Source organism: Taudactylus pleione, unplaced genomic scaffold (genome assembly GCF_031769625.1).
Source record: "Taudactylus pleione unplaced genomic scaffold, aTauple2 ptg000256l, whole genome shotgun sequence".
NCBI classification, from domain to species: domain Eukaryota; kingdom Metazoa; phylum Chordata; class Amphibia; order Anura; family Myobatrachidae; genus Taudactylus; species Taudactylus pleione.
Window position 1 is genome coordinate 22,885,751 of NW_028284658.1, and position 20,235 is coordinate 22,905,985.

Genomic DNA, 20,235 nt, shown 5'->3' on the forward strand with positions numbered 1-20,235 from the left:
TCTAAGACATCTTCAAATTGCTAAGGCTAAAGCCTTGCGAATAGATCGTAATAAAGCATTGGAGTCTACTAATGTTAGTAAAGATACTATGCCTTTATTACCATGGGTCTCCCATTATAATCCAGTTAGTAATAACATCAAACAAATTGGTAAAAAACTTTGGCCTATGATACAGAGTGCCCCTGAATTAAAGATGAATAATGTGAGATTACTTAACAGCTATAAACGTGGTCGTAATTTACGGGATTACTTGGTTAGAACAGATATTTCCAATTTTAATAAAGATACCAATAAAACATTCTTGATGGCTAAGAAAGGATGTTTTAAATGTACATGTACCACTTGTGGGTTTATGTTAACTGGAGAACATTTTTATCATCCACCATTCTGGTAAACAATTTAGTATTAAACATCGACTCACTTGTAATTCTAAATTTATTATATACCAAATAATTTGCCCTTGCGGATTATTTTATATTGGCAAAACCGAGCGTACATTTAAAGAGCGCATGGCGGCACATCGTTCCGCTATCCGCTCTGCTATAGCCTCTGGCCATAGTGATCAGCCGGTTGCACGTCACTTTGTACGGCACCACACCCACTGTCTACACTTAGATATCGCATGATTGATCATGTGCCTGTTTCTATGTGTGGTGGCAATAGAGGTTTGAAATTATTGAGATTGGAAAGTAAATGGATCTATTTATTAGGCACCCTTGTTCCCAAGGGCCTTAATGAACATTTAGGTCTCAATAACTTTTTCTAATTTTGCAGCCTTTTTATATTTATAGTATCGTATTATGACTAGTCTTGCTATATTTTGTATAGTCATGTAATTTCTGCCGGTGTATATATACAGCATGAAAGTATACTTACTTACTTATTTGTTACTTAATTATGGATATGGTATGCAGTATTGCTGTAACTAATTGTTTACATATAATTCATTATGGATATGTTTGTATGTCTGGCCGTATATAGTTGCTATTTGATGTATTATTGTTATGTTGTTATGTAGTCATGGTGATGGGCACTCTTTCAATGACGGATCACGTTGCGTGGTCACGTCATTTGTATGCCGCCGGCAAGGGAGCGCGGTCCCGGACCTGGATATGGCTTCCACGTGGTGTTATGTGCTAGTATAAGGTAGGACACTTTTGGTGTGTTATTTAGCCTGATGACGGTGCCTGTTGAGCACTGAAACGTTGCTGTTTGTCTTGTCCATATTAAAGCCATTTTCTTCAGACCCTGAGTGCCGCTCCTTTGGACTACCTATATATATATATATATATATATATATCTTTCTCCATTAACTGGCATTTTTTATATTATATCTGTCTGAATTTAATCCCAAGGTGTCATATACAATGAAGTTGTTCTGCTCACAGGTGACATAGCAAGCCTTTGCAGGAGGCAACAAGTCTGAATACTCAACAAAAGCTTTCCTATGCTTAATTAGAATGCAAATGTCAGTCCCTCTTAACTGCAATAGCATTGAACACAAGGCATACAATTGCTAACGATAATCTAGCTTCTGACAATTGTCTCAATTTAAATATTCCTAAACACCTCATAGTATCTTTGTGTATTTTAATTACTAGTCACAGACATGTACCCAGAACCTGTTTCTCATCACTGACTAAACCTTGCATAGATATAAATATACATATACACATTTGTGCGAATCAGATTTCGCCGATGTAGAGTAGCGCCTGATTTACTCTTTATCAGCCCACAGATGACTAGATCGTCAGATAATAATTACAAATGATCATAACCAATTTGCCTTCCACAGTATTCCTGTCAGGAAATTATGCTAGTATAGTCAGAGTTAAGTATCTTCAGTGTCAGCACAGGCCCAGGCTTGCAACTTACAAGTAACAGTACAGATTGAACCACCCTCTTCAGCATAACTGAGGCAATCTTTTCTTCAGATTTAAACAAGCTTTTAAAGTGCACGACCGAAAGAAGGTCTGGCCAGACTTAAAGTACATTGTACATTCCTAAGTTAGTTAATTGCATGCTGTAGTAACTGAACACTAGTTGGTTTTGTGCACAAAATAATACAGCGATTTATTTAATCCATTATTGATATATGGTAAAATGTTCTTGTTGTATGCCTGTTGCTTAACCCCTTTTCTCATCAGCTTGGACAAAGGTTCCTGAGTTCCAGCATTAATAAAAATGTACGGATCCCAGTGTACTTTTTCTGCTGTATATTTAATATAACTGTGCCCTACTGCCTGTATCTATAATCGTCACCATCTGGAAGGTTACAGTACTATCCAAGATTGTGGATTGGTAAGGAAATATCTGCTACACCACACTTAACATCACCTGTCTGTATAGTGGGTGTATTTAGGAGCAAATTGCGGATCATCATTTACTCCCATACATTACCAGATTTTCATTCCAACCAGCCAACTAGTTGGTAGGTTGGACAGAAAATCTTTACGTGTGTACCCAGCCTAAGACATTAGTTCAAGAGCCGAGACCAGGGCCGTAGAGAGCTGGCCCGGGCTAAATTACTAGCAGGGGGCGTGGCCTAATTGCGGGAGGCAAATCCTATTTGTAGTGTCGCAATGCGTTGGGGAGGGGAGTGCTCTGAGACCCTCAGCCAGGCATTATCCTGGGGGGGGGTTGGCTCCCCCTCCACAGGCAGAGGAGAGGAGCAGTCTCCCTGGTTTCCCACTGCAGCCCAGCACACAGCAATATGTGCTGGGCTGCTGACAGTTAGAAGGGAGGGGGTGGCATCAGACCTGGGCCCTCACCGGGCCCCTCCAACAACCCCAGGTCTGGGTGATTAGTACCCTTCCCCCCCCCCTGTTTCCTTTGGCTGAAACACTTTGGAAATGACTTATCACTGACTGATCTCAAAGCTGTAATAGTTGCACTTTTATCAAAGATAATGTAAAGCAAACTATTCCTTGGATAAATGTGGTGTAAACCCAAGGCTAACGTGAATTCTTTGAAAACATTAAGACAGAATGTTATTAAATGCAATTTAATATAACAAAAAGTCATAATGCTTGTTGAATAAAAATGGCGATAACAAATTGAAATATGAATGCAAAACATTTTTTTTAAATAAAACACAATCATTAATAGCATACTCACAAATTATTTTGTGGAATCTGATGCCTGGGGAAGGGTACAATTTCTCCGTAGACCAATCCCCATTTCAGTACTTTTTAAACTTTGGACCTGATTCAGACCCGTTCGCTAGGCTGCTTTCACACGTAGCCAGCTGATGTTTGCAATATGCGCATGCATATGAGAAGCAGTGCGCATGCACGAACTAGTCCATGCGATTGGGAAGTGTTCACTGGCAGCGCATAACCACCTCGCTAGGATGAGTAACAGGACGAGCAGTTTGTGAGTAGTGACAGGGGATGGTCGATGGAAACGGAGATCTGGTGGTGCAAATGCAGGTGTGTCTGAGCGTCTTATCGCCGTTTCACAGGCGTGCATAATTAAGACTCAGCATCATAATACACGTTACATGGCTGAATTATACACTGAAGCCATCGCAGTGCTTGCGGTAGGGTATGGTCAGCCACAAGTGCTGCATATGGATCTGAAGTTACTCGATGTTACTGATTGTTGCATACACTTCCTGGAGATGACGTGGGAAAGTGGGAGTCTTAAGACAGGCTGGTGGGTGTCTAGATACACACCATGATCGCATGCCAAGACATTGTGGGTGTGCTAATGCCTTGCCGTGCGATCATGGGATTTGTATACTTTGGCAGCGTGCGAATGCATCTAGCAAGCGGGTCTGAATCAGGCCCTTTGTTCCATGCGTGAACCCCCCTCCTATGTGACATCAATGCAAGAGCTAATCAGTATGTACAGTACAGTGTGTCCCAGACAGTATTTTATTTTTATTGCACACATAGGCTTTTCATACTCATAATTCATTATTTGATCATTTAAAAAATAAATTAAAACTGCTGCTTGCATAAGTATTCAACCCCTGCGCACTGGTATATGGTAGAACTAACTTTTGCTGTAGTAGCAGCTTTAAGTCTGTTGGGGTGAACTTCCACCAGGTTGGCACACTGTTTGGAAAGATTTTTGGCCATTCTTAGTAGATTTGCTCCAAGTTGTTAAGGTTGGTTGGATGACGGACTGAAATTTTTGAAGAGTTCCACAGATTCTCTATTTTTACCTTGATCTGGACTTTGACTTGCCCATTGTAGAACATTCACCTTTTTGTTGTTCAGCCATGCCAGTGTTGCTTTGGCCTTTGATTTGGCGCTTGGGTTAATTAGCAGCAGGTTGTCTTCCAGTATCTTACGGTTTGTTGCACCATCCTTCTGTCCTTCAATTTTAACAAGATGTCCAGTCCCAGGAAAAGCAGCCTCTCGATATGATGCTACCACCCCCGTACATCACTGTTGGGATGGTGTTTTCTGAGAGATAGGCAATGTTAGACTTTGCGCCACAAATAGTGTTTTGAATTGGGTCCAGTTTTATCTCATCTGACAACAAAAACTTATCTCACGTTTTTAGCTTCATCATTCTGATGTTTTCTGGCAACTCCAGACTTGCTTTATTGTAGCTTTTCTTCAGTAATGGCTTATTTATAGCTCCTCTCCCATAAAGGCCAGTTTCTACAGAGATGTGCTGCTTATCTGATGTAATCAGGTTGGTCTGCACCTGCATAAATGCTATATATTTGCACATTGCACTACATCAGGGGTGGTCAAAAAAGGGTCCATGGGTCAAACACATACAAATCCCTGCTACAGTCTGTAGATGAATAATGCTTGGCTTGGCCTGGTGACATCACTGCTGGGTCGGTACTCTCTACAGCTCCGCCTCCAGTTTGGTAGAAATGTAGAGTGTAGATTCTGTTTATGCTGAGTGTAAAATGGATTAAGGGATGAATTTAGGTTGCGGGGGCCCTCAGCACATGGGCAATGAGAGTTAACCAGTCACATTAGTAGGAACGCTATCCTTATATTGAACAACTTTTTACACATTGGGATTTGTCCAGGAGCCTGCACCATCAGTACACTCTCTTCATCTCTTTCCTCCAAATTAATCTCACTTCCACACTACAGCAACCCGATAATCTCGTTCATATCACTTACTTACCTGGTCCCTCTCTCCTGTGCATTCTGGAATGCCAAATCTGTCTGTTACAAACTGGTCCCCACCAACAACCTTTTCATCTCCTACTCCCTGAATCTCCTAGTCATCATCAAAACCTGAATCTCCCCTTCTGACACCACTTATCCTTTAACTTTCTCCTCTGGGGTCTCACATTCTCTCACCCCCCCCACCCCCATCCTGGGGTTGCCATAGTGGTGGTGTTGGGATACTTTTATCCTCCGTCTACTCCTACCAGCTCATACCCTCAGAACCATCCCTTTCATTCTCTACATTCAAGGTTAATGCTATACGCCTCTCCCAACCTGTTCACCTTTGAGTAGCTGTCATTTATTGTCCCACTGGCCTTAGCTTCAAATTCCTTGACAACTTTGCTTGTTTGCTCCCCCACTTCCTCTCTCCAGAGCATCCCTCCCTTATCTTAGGTGACTTCAATATCCCTATAGATGTCCCCACAGAATCCTCTGCCTCTAAACTCCTTATCCTGACATCAATATTTGGTCTCTCCCAATGGACCTTCTTACCCTCCCATGTGAGTGGACACTCACTCGATATGGTCTTTACATATTGTTGTGTGGGAGAGCACCACTGCAGGTTGAGAGCATACATTCTCTTTAGGCCTCTAATATAATCTCTATGCTGATGACATCTCTTCTTCCCCTCTCGCCTCACTCGTATTTCCCACTGTCTCTCTGCTATTTCCTCTTGGATGTCCCAGTGCTTTCTTAAACTTAACATGTATAAAATGATCATCTTCCCACCCTCATAAATAACCTCACCCCTCATTATGTAAAGACAGCACCACCATCTCTTCTAGCCCGTAAGCACATTGTCTTGGAGTTATCCTTGAATCCTCCCTCTTTATTAAACCACACATTCAGTACCTCTTGCAGTCCATCTCAGAAATATCTCTAGGAACAGACCATATTTCAACCTGGAGGCAATTAAGACCCTCATCCACTCACTGGTCATTTCCAGATTGGACTACTGTAACCTCCTTTCTGGCCTCCCTGACTCCCACCTTTCTCTGCTCAAATCTGTCCATAATGCTAAGGCCAGGCTCATCTTCCTCTCTAATTGTACTATATCTGCTTCCCCTCTCTTACAAGCCCAACAATGGCTCCCATTCCCCTTCAGAACCCAATTCAAGCTTCTCACACTTGCTTATAAAACCTTCACCCAATCTTCTGCTATTTAATCTTTGCCCTTATCTTTCTTCACACTCCTGTCTGCCCACTTCACTCCACTCCCACCTCCAAGATTTTTCCTGTGCTGCTCTCTACCTCTGAAACAATCTCCCTCTCCCTATCAGACACTCCTCCTTTCTACAAAACTTCAAATGGGCTCTCAAGACCAGCGTCTTCATCAAAACCATCCAGCTCTCATCCTAACGCATTGCTCCATGCTCCTTTTCTCCCCCATCTGTTCACTCCTGTCTGTCTGCCCCTCCCCTTTAGAACATAAGCTCTCACGCGCAGGGCCCTCTACCCTCATGTGCTTTTTCTTCCCTTTTGTATACTATCTACACCATACTCCCTACCATGGCAACTAACCCTTGGTTTCTGCTGCCCCGCTGCTTATTTGAGTATTATGACTCCTGATGCAGCAATGTTTATAAACCATGTCCTTGTACTACACTTTTTTGTACTGTAAGTTACTTGTTTCTTGTCTTGCTCATTCTTTTTATATACTTTGTAAGGCACTGATGACCACTTGTGGTGCCATATAATAATAACTATAAATTTGTGATGGGAAAGGAGACTGTTTATGAATAGTTCTGCACTCTATTTCTAATACAGCCACTCATACCCAATTATATTGAAGTGGAAGAGCTCTCTCATTATTCTCCTTTATATGCCACAGGTAGAGCCTCTTCATGCCCCTTTATATTCCATGATTAGACTTCCCCCTCACATGCCCCTTAAGTGCCAATCACACCATCCCCATGCCAACATATTCCCCACACATGCCCGATAACCGATAAGTCACCCCCAAATGCCCCCTTTGTGTGAATCTCCCTACATGCCCCTTAAGTGCCAATCAGACCAACCCCAAATGCCCCTTAAGTGCAAATCACACCTTCCCCATGCCATCATACTCCTCTACAAGCCGCTTTAGTGTAAATCAGACCATCCCCATGCCATTAGACTCCATACATGCCCTTTTAGTGCCAATCAAATAATCCCAAATACCCCTTAAATTCCAATCACACCTTCCTCATGCCATCATATTCACCACATATGCCCCATAACCAATATGATTACCCCAAATGCCCCTTTAGTGCCGATCATACCTTCCTCGTGCCATCAGATTGCCTACATGTCCCTAAAATGCCAATCAGATCACTCCCAAATGCTCCTTAAATACCAAATCACACCTTCCTTATGCCATCAGACTTCCCTACATGCCCCTTTAGTGGCAATCAATCCATACCTATGTCATCAGACTCTCTACATGCCCCTAAAGTGCCAAACAGAGACCATTTGGTGCCAATCAGTTCACCCCCAAATACCCTTAATGTGCCAGTCATATCATAGCCATGTCATCAGACCACTCCACAAACCCTTAAGCACCAATAAGACCTTTCCTACAGCATAAGCTATGCCATCATATGATCATATCTCTCCACACATGCTCCTTACATGGAGCAGCTGAGCAGCACCAGACTTATCTGCTTGAAAAGCAGGCTGTTTTTCTCTCCTTTCTGAGTCCTGCACCTATCAGACTGAGGGGCCTAAGAGAGTAACACCAACAGAAGGGTCTGACAGACTCACAGTGAGGACATCCTTGTGGCTGGTTATGCATGGCTGTTGCTCCTCTGGAAACTGATCAGACACCTCCAAGTGTTCGAAGCCTCTTCCAGTGTATGCGTGATGTGACGTCATGATCTCATGTTAAACGTTGCCTTACATGCAGAGTACCAGGAGGCGGAGCTGCTTGGTCAAGTCACTGAGCATAACAGTTAGCACTGACAGGGCCGTAGCTAGGGTAGTGCGGCCGGTGCCATCGCACAGGGCACCACAGGTCAAGGGGCGCTGTTTGGGCCTGTCAAATTTCTGATTATTATCATTCTTGCTTATAGCTTCCTCTTATTTCATCCCCAGCATCTCTTGGCCTCTCCTATCTCTTCCCTGGCCCTTCCCCATGAAGCCATGGCCCTTTTTTGGGTGCATTATGTCCCTTTGAAAAATGAGGGGGGCGCCAATGCTCTTTCTGGCACAGGGCACCAAAAAGTCTAGTTACGGCTCTGAGCACTGTGCAGTGATTTGTGCATGTTTTTATTTAATAAATAAAAACAACTAACCAAGACACAGTGCTGGCCTCTATCTCTCAAGGCTCTGCACTTCAAGTTGTTATGTTTGCAACATTTGATAAAGTTCTCTGGTTCTGGTTTCCATTTTTTTTTTATAAAACTATTGCTTCCCTATTATAAATAAAACATTTTTTAAAAGTGATCTATATAGAAAAGACATGACCTATATACATCACACTGAGCTCTTTACGTCAAAAACGATCTGTTACTATTTTTGATGCAGATGGTACACTCAGAAAATAACCAGGTAAATAAACAGATGGAATAAACTTCACACTTTGGAATCTGCCAATTAATACTTTCAAATCCTTGGTGGAGGATATTTTAGAGAACAACTATTGAGTGTAAAATGTGTTTTATTTTTATTTCCAATTAAAACAATACACACATTTCAGTGGCAAACGCAGGATTTCTAGAGAGGGGTTTCCAAATGCTTGAGCAAGTGTGGCCAGTGCATGACGAGGACATAACTAGCAGTTATCGAACTTTGATATGCGTCATACAAAGTGTATTGTGTGTCATAATTCCAGCACATACAGAACCAGCGATCACAGTAAGATGTGGGCACCATTCCAGAGCATCGGAGCAAGTCTGAGAGTCTGGAGGAGCAGCAGAAGAACTTTGCACTGTTCTGGACATATTTGTACATATTGGTCTCCTTATGCACAGGATAGTGTATTATTATACAGTATTAGTGACTAACCCTATTGATGGTCTATAGCAGTGCATCCCTAACAGTGCATGTTTTCCATATCTCCTAGTTGGTGCAAAGGTGTATTTATTACTGGCTGACACATGGAAAAGATCCGCAGGTGGTGCTAATTACAGTATTTTATTTGTGATACTGAGAACATGCAGCAGTAGTAAAATTCTATTATATTACTATTCTATTATATTACAATCCCATTGAGAACTTGTGGTCAATCCTCAATAGGCGGGTGGACAAACAAAAACCCACAAATTCTGACAAACTCCAAGCATTGATTAGGCAAGAATGAGCGGCCATCAGTCAGTGTGTGGCCCAGAAGTTGATTGACAGCATGCCAGGGCGAATTGCAGCCGTCTTGAAAAAGAAGGGTCAACACTGCAAATTTTGACTCTTTGCATAAACTTAATGTAATTGTCAATAAAAGCCTTTGACACTTATGAAATGCTTGTAATTTTACTTCAGTATACTGTAGTAACATCTGACAAAAAGGTCTAAACACAATGAAGCAGCAAACTTTGTGAAAACCAATATTTGTGTCATTCTCAAAACTTTTGGCCATGGCTGTGCTACATAGCGGGCTAGTAATTTACATCACCCGAGCAGCAGCCCACTCAAAGTCTCAGAACAATAACAAACATTTAATTAGAGACTGCCCGTGTGATTACTTGTGTTGTGCACACTGTTCTACAAGCACCTAGTGGCAATTTCGGCATTGATATGCGGTACTCACACAATACGGACATTCCTTACAAATGAACAGTGGTGTTGGCAGAGTTGAGGGTCGCTCTATGACATCATCACCCAACTACAGTACAAGTCTCAGCACAGAAAGAGGTCTGTTTGGATTACACACTGACTGTGCGTCTTTTATAGCAACCTAGTGGCAATAACTGTCTATCTGCAAACACTGAAATTCGCACACACATACTACACTAATTGATGTTAAAAACTAAATGACGCTAAGAACTAAATGCAGGATTTCTACAGTGAGTGATATCACTTTTTGGCACTGCTAGTGTGGAGCACATGAATAGGTTGTTAACTTGGCCTATTGGTATGATCAATGCTTAGCATAGCCATCAACTTTGGTTTGAGTCCCACTGATGACAGAGGAGAACACTTTTGAGAGACAATTTATAATTGTATTCTGTTATCAACATTAAAGTATATTATGCGTTTTACGTTTTACATCTACAAGTATCAGTACGATAACACAGTGATGTGCGCACTAACCTCTACAAATATTGCTGCTAGCAGCTTGCTCAACATGACACTGATTGATACACATAACTGCGGTGGTGTAAAGATACACTATCAGCTTTCAATAAAACCAGATGAATTTATGTTGACCATTGCTGGAGTACTGTACTTAACTCCAACAGACATGGCTTTCTCCAGTGGTGTAACTACTGTATGTGCAGGGGGTGCAGCTGCTATGGAGCACGGACTGACACGGGGCCTGGCACTCCCCAAGCTCCAAAGGTGCCAGGCCTCGGTCCATGGGCCCACCCCTCTGCACCCCTCCACCCTCACCCTCCTCACTCCCTTCTCCTAGAATCAACTTACATCCCTTGTGGTCGTGCAACCCCCCTCCGTGGTCGTGTCCTGCCGGCTGGCTCTGCCTCCAGGCTCTTCTGTCTTCTCGTTAAATTATAATTGGAGGAGGTATGGCCGCCTCCTCCCAGCATCAATCAGTCCGGCCTGAGGAGATGGAGGCGACTGGTAGAGGAAGCGTTCCTGCCCTGCGCAGCGTGACCATGGAGCAGGTAAGTCTACTGTTGAGAGGGGAGTAAGGAGGATGCGGGGGGAGGGGGTCACAGACCTAGGGGACCCCCAAAGGTCCAGTTACACCCCTGGCTTTGCTTGTAATTGCTACAAACATTGCCATTAGCAGTTTGCTCAATATGATGCATATCACTACTGAAATTGCCCCTAGGCACTTGTAGAACAGTATGCATGATACAAGTAATTGCACAGGCAGTAGGAAATGGGGCAGAGCCTGCTGTTTTGAGTGCAGACAGGTGGGGTTGCAGGTACTGCTGGGCTGCCCGATCACTGCTGGTCACAATGATCAGGGCACAGCAGAAGCTGCAGCTTCCATGAGCTGTGATTGTGGGTGGGAGAGCCACTGGCATCACAAGGGAAGTGTGGGCTGCACTGGGTGACACCATCTGAGGGGGTGGTGCAGCACCGGGTTGGGGTGCCGCCAGGCTGCCCAATCACTATGCCAGCAATGATCAGGACACACTGGAGGCAGAGCCATGGGTGTGGGGGACCAGAAGGTCCCTCTTATGTAGGTGGCTGCTAGAAGATTAGCTTCCGGTAGCTGCCTAGTGGGCATGGTCACATCAGATGTGTCCACGTCAGGGAAAGACCAGTCTGGCATGGTCGCATCTAATGTGGCCATGCCAGCAAGTGGTTAAACCAAGCTACTAATGGGTTTAAGGCTAACAGTGTTAATCATCCACACAGATGGAAGATGTCATCATCATCCTCATCACTGATGTTAATTTCATCATCAATGAACATCAGTTTTTTAATTTTTTTTTTAGAGTAATCTCCTATGCCGAAAGCTCACAAGTTTCCCAGATGTGCTAAACACTCTTTCTGAGTACACACTGGAGGGTGGGCAACTTAAATAAAGCAAAGCTAGTTTGTAAAAAGGGCTCCAATTTGCCTTTTTCCTTCTAGTATTCAAAGGGACTGTGGGCCAAATTCATTAAGGATTGCGATTGCAGATTCATAACCACACGCAGGTCTGCTGCAAAAATGTCCTAATGATTGCTATTGCAATGCCGTTCCACTGCCAGCATAAAGATGCCCACTGCCTTCCACTACCTCATATCTGTAATATTTAGCAAACCTCCAAAAACATCGGTAACATTGAGTACCATTGGCCCCTCAAGCAGAATTACAGCAGCCCTGACCTTACTTAGAAGTTGCTAACCTCATTGCACGCAGTGAGTACTCAAGCTGCGTATCCAATCACAATGGTAATTTATGCACACCCATGCAACAGTGTTGAAATGGTCAGGCACGACTGTGGGCCTGATTCAGAGCCGGACGCTATTTGCGCTCGCTCGTTCAGAAAAAGGGTCCGATATTTAAATAGAGCACTCGCTCTTTGCGGTCTGTTGACACCTCTATGTCTGAACGAGCGAACGAAACATGCGCTCGCTATTTTAAAAAAAATGCCCCTTGGCCGCTCGCATCCTACGTCATCTCCGCTATTTATTAGATTAATCGAGTACATCGAAAGGCGTATGAACTGTTCGCAGTGCTTGTGGTAGCATTTTCCTACCGCAATCATGCGAGCAGTTCAGGCTAAAAGACAACCAAGTGACGTGGTCGATGACGCTGCTTTGTTAATTATGCACACCCTTAAAACGCTCGTTTTGACCGTTTGGCATGCCTGCGTTCGGATCTCCACTCCCCGTTTTCAAGCACCTTCCCCTGTTACCACCCACAAACGCCTCATTCTGTCACTCAAATTAGCAGGCATTCGCTATTTTGCAAGCACACAATTTCCGACCGCAATGACTGGTTCGCGCATGCGTATTACAACCCATATGCATGCGCTGTTGTGCAAACATCGCTCGGAGCGAACGAGCGGCCGCTTACGAGCGGCTCTGAATCAGGCCCTGTGTTTCTCCGGAAACTGTTTCAGAATGAGTCGTGGTAGATGTGTCAATCATTTTGGACAATTCATTTATGCCTGACCAGGTGTCATAACGGTGTTTCACTCTGGTGCACTGAGTTGACTCATCGTCACCAGTGGGTCTCTTAGAAAAGGTCAGTCTTTCCTGGCAGCAGAATTTGCAGAATTTGCAGGAGAAACTGAAGCAGGAGATGTTATTGTGTCATGTGCTACTTGAGCTGAAAACTTGCTCGCAGAGAGCTCTTTGCATCTCTTAAGATCTGTGTCAGTTGGAAAGAAAGACATTACTTGCGACTTACATACTGTAGGATCAAGCATGATTGCCAAAATGAAGTGATACAATTGCATGATGTTTCAAACCCTGTGGTCATGGTGAAGCAAATAAAGAACTTGATCTACAGGGCTAACATATTTAGTGTAATCGCTTCATTTAATCTCCTAGTTCAGTTTCTCTAGCTGGATTTTCAGTAGTTTAATAAATTGAATCACCTGACTCAGCTGACAGTGTCTGAATTCACTTAGTTGGTTACTATTTCAATGGTTTCAGTATCTTACATAAAATGTAGAATATTTCCACTGTGCCCCCCTCTCCCAGTCCCTATTTCATAGATTGTTGTGTAGGTTTTAAAGGCTTGTTGCTGTTCCTCCAGTCACTGAAGCATATAAAGGGTGGAATTCCACCTGGTTACTACTATTTGCTTCAGTTGGTGGAATTGCAAATTGAAATGTTCTGGCAGCTGCTGCAATATTTTACATGCATTTGCTCAGTGCCGGATTAAGGTCTGTGGGGTCCCTGGGCAACAAACATGTGGGGGCCCCTATTAAATGTGACAAACTAAGGGTATGCACAATGGGGACCCCAGAAGTGTCAGTGCCCACAGTGGTAGTGCCCCATATGCAGAGCACACAGTAGTGGTGCCCTTTATGCAGTGCACCCAGTAGTAGTGCCCCCAGGAGTGGTACCCCTTATGCAGTGCCCCCTATTCAATACTCCCATTAGTAGTGCCCCAGTAGTAATGCCCCCAGTAGTAGTGTCCCCAATAGTAATGCCCCTTGTATAAATACCCCCAGTAGTAATACCCCTGTAGTTGTGCCCCCAATAGTCATGCACCCAGTGTGTGCTAAATAGTAATGCCCCCAGAAATAGTGCCCCCAATAGTAATGCCCCTAGTAGTAATGCTCCTTGGAGTAATCCCCCCGAGTAATGCCCCCAGTAGTAATGCCCCCCCCTGAGTAATGCCCCCAGTAGTAATGCCCCCCTGAGTAATTCCCCCAGTAGCAATGCCCCCAGTAGTAAAAAGGTCATACTTACCTTAAGCCCCGCTCCCTTCTGGTCCGCTCGGCCGCTCCTCTGCACTATGGGAGAGACGCCCTGTGTTTGCTGAGTGCCGAAAATGCCCAGAAATTTTACGGGCCACAGACATTATGTACTGCATGCACCTGTAATTTAAAATAAATTTTGGCACTACCAAATTTATAGTGTTTTTTCAAAACATGGTATGTGTTCAAATTCACCCAGTTGTAATGCTTGTATGATGTAACTTGCGTTATCGGAAATTACAAATCCTGAGGAGAGTATTTGCGGGGTAAACCATTTTGCTTTCACTTCCCTGAGGTTTTCTAGCAAGTTGATACTGGTATGCCTCTTAATGAAGCCAGTGATAAAGTAGCCTGCCTGTAAATGTGCTGTCATTGTGTGTTAGATACTGCTGCTGATGGCGATACACTGACCCAGTATGCTGTCACAGCCATGTAATCTTTAGTTTGACTACTACCGTTGTCTACATATCTGTAGTTAAGTAGATACTCGGAACGATGGCATATTTTAGGCCAAGAATTTTTTTTTTTTTACTTCCCAGTACAGGCAAGGAACTGTTGATCTGGTAAAATTTATTTATTTATTTATTTATTAACAGTTTCTTATATAGCGCAGCATATTCCGTTGCACTTTACGATTGGAAACATAAATAGAACAAATCTGGGTAGTAACACACAGATATTTAGGTAGGAAGGCCCTGCTCGTAAGCTTACAATCTATAGGGAAATAGGCATTGATACACAAGGATAGGTGCTATATATTGCAATTTTGGTCCAGCCAGAATGGAGAGTTTCTTGGTGGGCTGCATGATCCAATCACAAAGGAATGTTGGCCAAATATCAGGAGGATGTGAAAGAAAGACAATGTGTGAGGTTATGTGTGGACTGTGAAAGGGGATGTAATTAGATATGGCATGGAATTGAGATGGAATTTTGTAGTGGTGACACAGCACATCAACTAACTGTATAAAACCAGATGTATTGATGGTGGATATTGAATGCAGATCTAATGCTACCAAAGCGATCATGGCTTCAGTGATCTGCTGTGCAACTGTATGACTGCTTTCATACTTGCAAATAATTTTTTCACAGTCAATTGTTGTTTAAAACTACTAGTCCTCTTGGTCCCCTTCTGTGATGAATATTCACCTCAAGCAGCAACCCAAGTGCACAAAGATTTTCTTGGGAATTCTGCATAAGGGAGGACTAAGCCTTTGCAAATTGGATGCAGAAGGACTACCTCTGATCAATACTGAGGAGATTGGTAATGAAGGTGTTGGCGGTAGAGATTGCATGGGACTGCTGGGATCTATTCATGCTGATGCTGAACTGCTTGTATTATTTTACAGGATTTTTGAGATTTTGCTAATTAATTTGCGTGAAGTTGTTGCAAATAACTTAACAGGGAGGAGGTTCCTAGATGAATAACGTCCCTACTTCTACTTACTTTGGCCTCACAAATGGTATAGATGGCTTGACAAATGTTGTCAGGATTTGGGTAAAAATAATTCCACACAAAAGAGGTGGGTTTTTTGGTGTTATGCCCAGTCATGACAATGTCCATCTTCTTCTTATCACTGGCAAAAACTGCTGCTACTGGTGGCTGACTTACTTTGACACAAACAATATTGTCCTCTTGAATTTTTATGAACTTCTTCTTGCCCAACACATTCATCTTCAACATCCACATTATCGTTAGATACACAACTATCACCCTCAACAAGTTGCACTTCCACAGTAGCATCCTCAATTTATCTGTCACCATAATTACTTTTACTACTACTCGTCCTCACATTTGCAGATTGTGCAGAAATGGTGGAAGAGGCTTCTCTACAATTATAGTTTCAGAAATATCAGACTCACACATATCACTCATGGACATACTTAAACTTTCCTCAGAGATCTGTGAAGTTTGTGAACACACAGTGTGAGGTTCTGGTTTTGTTGTGGGCCTGGGGTGGTGACAGGAGCAGACACAGAAGCAGAAGCAGATTTAAAACAAAACGTGGAACTTTTAATGAGTGGTTTGGCTGACATAACAATGGGAGAAAATAAAGTCCAGGGATGGCACTAAAGTGCAAATGGGAACTGAGGTGAAGCAATGAGTAAAAGTCCAGGTAGTGGCAGATAAGAGCAGTCTAGTGATCTGGGTCTTGTGAAGCTGCAATGAATTGCAGGTTGAAGTGATTTGCAGGTAGAAGAGGTGAATTGCAGGCTGAGATGAATGCAGGCTGAGGTGAATTGTCCAGAGCAGTGGTTCTCAAACTCGGTCCTCAGGACCCCACACAGTTCATGTTTTGCAGGTCACCCAGCAGGTGCACAGGTGTAATAATTACTCACTGACACATTTTAAAAGTTACACAGGTGGAGCTAATTAGTTTTCTTGTAATTATGTGAGGAGACCTGGAAAACATGCACTGTTTGGGGTCTTGAAGACCGAGTTTGAGAACCTGTGGTCCAGAGGAAATGGGAGAGGAGGCAGGGTACAGCTAACACAGGTACTCAGGCAAGGGGAAGGTAATGGAGGATGTAGGGTAGTCCAGCGGGTTGGAGCAGACAAGCAGGCAGGCAGGTAGCGTATAACAGGAAAACAGGTGGTGAGCACAGGGAACTCTCTCTCAGCTAAGCTGAGAAACACGTTGCACTGGCAATGAAGTGAGGCTCTGAACCTCCCTAAATACCAAGTGCTGTGCCATGACTGACCAGAGAGAGCATGTGACAAAAAAAATTGGGCGATTAGGTCACATGACTGGAGGCAAGATGGCGGCGAACATGCCAGAGTGGAACGGAAGCACCACCAGGCCTCACCAGCCCAAAGTGACAACATGCCAGCACAGAACCACGCACAGCCAATGCCCCTCGCCAAACACCAGCGCCACCGCCAGAAGCTCCCCACCATAGTGACCTCACAGGTACTACCCGTCGACCACCATGCCGAGAAACTCTGGTCATGACACACAGTATGTGCTTCAGCCTTAGTATTCTTTTTATGCTCTAATTTGCCTGTTTTAAGGTGACACTTCTAGACTTGGAGTGAGGAGGTGTTGCATGCAAGGTTACAGAAAATGCCTGACTGTGTTTAGTCCAGCTTCCGCAATAAACATTCTAGGGCAGCAGTGGCCAACCTGTGGCTCTTTTGTTTTTTGTGATGCAGCCCGGCAGTACAACCGCCCCTGCAGACCCTCACTACATCTGTGAACTCTGGCTTCTGAAGTGATCAGAGGCTGAAGAAGCCTCTGATCACATCAGAGGCCAGAATTTCCAATGATGCAGTGCGTGGGTGACATCAGGACATCACCTGCGATGTGAGGATCCTGCACACCTGTTGGATCTAGTTAGATCCAGTCAGCGACAGCGTTAGCCCTGGCAACGTAGAGCCACGATGCGATGTGGTAAGTACTGGGGGCGCTACTTTAGGGGGCACAGCTACACAGGGCACTGCATATGGGATACAACTACAAGGGGCACTGCATATGGGGCACAACTACAGGGGGCATTGCATAGGGGCACAATACAGGGGGCTCTGCAAAATGGCCACTACTACAGGGGGCATTGCATAAGGGGCACTACTACAGGAAGCACTGCATAATGGTCAATACTACAGGAAGCTCTGCATAAGGGGCACTACTACAGGAAGCACTGCATAATGGGTACTACTACAGGGGGCATTGCATAAGGGGCATTCAAAAAGTAAAAAAAAATATTATATTGGGAAGATTATGTAAATTATGTATTTTCCTTGTGCTGGGCTCGCCCCCAGCCTGAATAAAAATGGGGGTGTGACACAAAGTCATGCTCCTACAAATGTCATACCAAAGACAAGTGCACAAAAGTAGTCCGTGACAGCTAGGCCACGCTCCATTTTTGCGCACATGTTTTCGGCATACGCATGCTATCGGCTCTTTAAATTGACTACAGATATTTTTTTGCTCTTTGCCTCTGACTGGTTGGCCACCCTGTTCTAGGGCATTGAACAGCCATAACAGGACTACTACTCGCAAAGAAAGGTCATGGTCTGCGTGTGGTGTATGAGGTGTTGGCAATTTTACGTTTTGTGGCAGTAAATTTTCCCTTTATTATTAGAGGTTATGATTCTTTCTTTAACATTGTGAAATATTGTTTAGATTTCAGGTGCCCTTTCTTAAACCTTCATTCCCCTTGACCACCTTTAGTAGATCTTGAAGTACTATGAATGGCAACTAGTACTGGGTTGCTGCTTCTGCTCTTCTACTCAATGGCAAATACAGGATTTCTAGAGGGGGGTTTCCAAATGCATGATTTTAGAGTGAGTGTGGCCAGTCCATGAAGAGGGCATAATTAGTATTTAACCATCTGTAATATGCATCATACAAAGTGCACTGTGTGTAAAAATTCCAGCATATACAGGACCAGCGATCACAGTAAACCATTAGACGTGGCAGTGGGGCCATCCTGCCTGAGCTGAATGTTTTTATTTTAGATGTGGGCACCATTCCAGACCATTGGAGTAAGTCCGGGAGTCTGATGGAGCAGCAGAATAACCTAGCATTGCCATATATATATATATATATTTATTGGGCTCTATAGCAGTATAGTACATTCATTTCCTAACAGTGCAAGTTTTCCAGATCTCCTAGTTGGTGCACAGGTTATTTATTACTGGTTGATATGTGTTAAAAGATCCACAGGTGGTGCTAATTATTTCATTTGTGATACTGAGAAGAACATGCAGCACTAGTAACAATCTATTATGTTACTATTTCTATTGTGGTCAAGGTGTGGGCTGGGGAGGGGGGTTTCCAGGCAGACGGAAACCCCGCCTGCATTTGCCTATGCTACTGACTAATCCATGATTGGTTTTATTTTAAACAACATCAAGAAATTTTTTTTTTACACTTGAGAATTGTTTTTGGGTGCATAGGATGGTGGATACCACTGCACACACCTTGGCTTATACTGGAAGGAAAATACACCATGCAATTTTTTTTCAATCATTTACTTTTTGACACAAACACTGGCAATTGCTTCTACACACTAGGCGGAACAGGACTCTTACTTGAGTATTGCATCGTGGTGCAGATGATGGGGGGATACCACCGCACACACTTTTGCTTACACTGGAAGGAAAACACACTATACAATTTTTTTTCTTACACAAACGCTGACAATTGTTTTCATGGACTAGGAGGAACAAGTCTCCTTTGTGGGAAGTGTTTGGGGGTGCTGATGGGGGGGGGATACCACTGCACACAGAACAGTAATATACACTGTTACTCATCTGAACACACACATCTTGAAATACACAATATTTTTATATTCAATTAGAAAAGACTGCAGTTTTTTTGTTTTAGACAACAGAAAAAAACATTTTGTTTGGATTTTTTTTTTAATAACAGGAAAAATACTCAAAACAAAGAGGTCTTTTTGGTGTGCAGCGGTGTCAGACACAGAAAAGTATTTTTTTGGACAGATAAACAATATGCAGTGATTGATTTCCTAGAGGAAAAAGGTTCAGGTTTATGTTAATAAATAAACAAACAAACAAACAAACAAAAAAACAAGAATCAATAGCACCACACATAGGACCCGATTCATTACCAATCGCAACTGCGAATATGCATGCAATCGGCCGATTGTTGCTTTCTGTGCATACGTATGCATCGCCAGATACTGATCGGGACTGCGAACGTAGAGACTACACAGACCCATTGAAGAGTGATTAACAGGAAGTGCCGTTTGTGGGTGGTGAGGGGGGTGGTCGGAGAAACGCAGGCTTGTCAGTGCATTTGAACACCGTTGCATGGGCGTGCATAAATTAGCCATTGCGATAGGATACGCAGCTTGAGCTTCCACTGCGTGCAGTGAAGTTAGCAATTTCTAAGTAAGGTCAGGGCACTGTAATTCTGCATGAGGGGCCAATGGTACTGATGGTTTCGCTATTTAGCTAAGTATTACAGATGTGCGTAAGGGGATGTGGGTGTCCTTATGCAAAGCAGCGACGACATTGTGATTGCAATCATTAGCATATTTTCGTGGTGGGTCTGCGTGCGATTACGAAGCTGCGATCACAATAGCGATCCTGTGAGGGCAGTGTTGGACTGGGACAAGAAGGCCCCACAGGGGGAATGCAATGGTAGGGGC